Here is a 1,226-nt window from a genome sequence, read left to right on the forward strand (position 1 = left end):
CGATAATTACACCCCCTCCCCCTCCCTCCCTCCCTCCCACTCTCTCTCTCTCTCTCTCCCCCCCTCTCTCTCTTTCTCCCCCTCTCCCCCTCTCCCCCTCTCCCCCTCTCTCTCCATCCCTCATACATCACCTCCCATAGACACTCACAGACACATTATTACCATGCCCTATTAGCACACAGTAATAAGCAGAACAGGCTTCTTCTTCATTACAATGCATGAGAAAGAAAAGCTGGAATCAGTCATTTCTTCTGGGCAGCGAAGGAAACAGTTAACGTTTCGATTTTTTGGAACAATTTGGGGACATAGGAATGGGAGTGAGCATTGTATTCAATAATAACAGCGAGGTTCCGCCAGTCCATTTATCATCCTATTACTGCAACAAGCCCAGGCCCAGCACATGAAAGGGAAAATGAATTACCGACGTTAAGCCGTCAATAAAGTCATTTCTGTAAATGGTGTCTCCGAAGGCTGCGGTATAATGAGGCCAGCGTTATCAGCAGGCTGGGGCCGAGCTGCTGGCGCTGCGCGCTGCGCCCTGCGCGCTGCGCCCTGCGCGCTGCGCCAGCTCCCACTCCTGGCTGTGATTAAGGATCCTGCCTGGGGATAGTGACAGTGCGGGGAGCAGCTTTTATTCTCTCTGTGTGATGAGCGCCGGGCTGATCAGGCGGAATGAAGAGTAATTAAAACCTATAAATTATCTCCTGCAGCCCTGCTCCTGCAGGGGAGATAAGCGCAGGCGGCTGCCGGAGAGGGCCGGCGCACAAAGGCGACGCGGCTAAATGGGATATTGATAGTGTCCTAATTAGAATTTAATTAAGTACCCACAACTCGCTTTTGGGATAAAGATTTCAATTTTGCTAACTTAAATATAAATAAAAAATCTCCAATTTCAATGGCAGTAAATGAGATGGGGGTGTGAGTGAGATGGGGGTGTGAGTGAGATGGGGGTGTGAGTCAGATGGGGGTGTGAGTGAGATGGGGGTGTGAGTGAGATGGGGGTGTGAGTGAGATGGGGGTGTGAGTGAGATGGAGGTGTGAGTGAGATGGAGGTGTGGGTGAGATGGGGGTGTGAGTGAGATGGGGGTGTGAGTGAGATGGGGGTGTGAGTGAGATGGGGGTGTGAGTGAGATGGGGGTTTGAGTGAGATGGGGGGTGTGAATGATGGGGGTGTGAGTGAGATGGGGGTGTGAGTGAGGTGGGGGTGTGAGTGAGGTGGGGGTGTG

Source organism: Ascaphus truei, chromosome 7 (genome assembly GCF_040206685.1).
Source record: "Ascaphus truei isolate aAscTru1 chromosome 7, aAscTru1.hap1, whole genome shotgun sequence".
Taxonomy (NCBI): domain Eukaryota; kingdom Metazoa; phylum Chordata; class Amphibia; order Anura; family Ascaphidae; genus Ascaphus; species Ascaphus truei.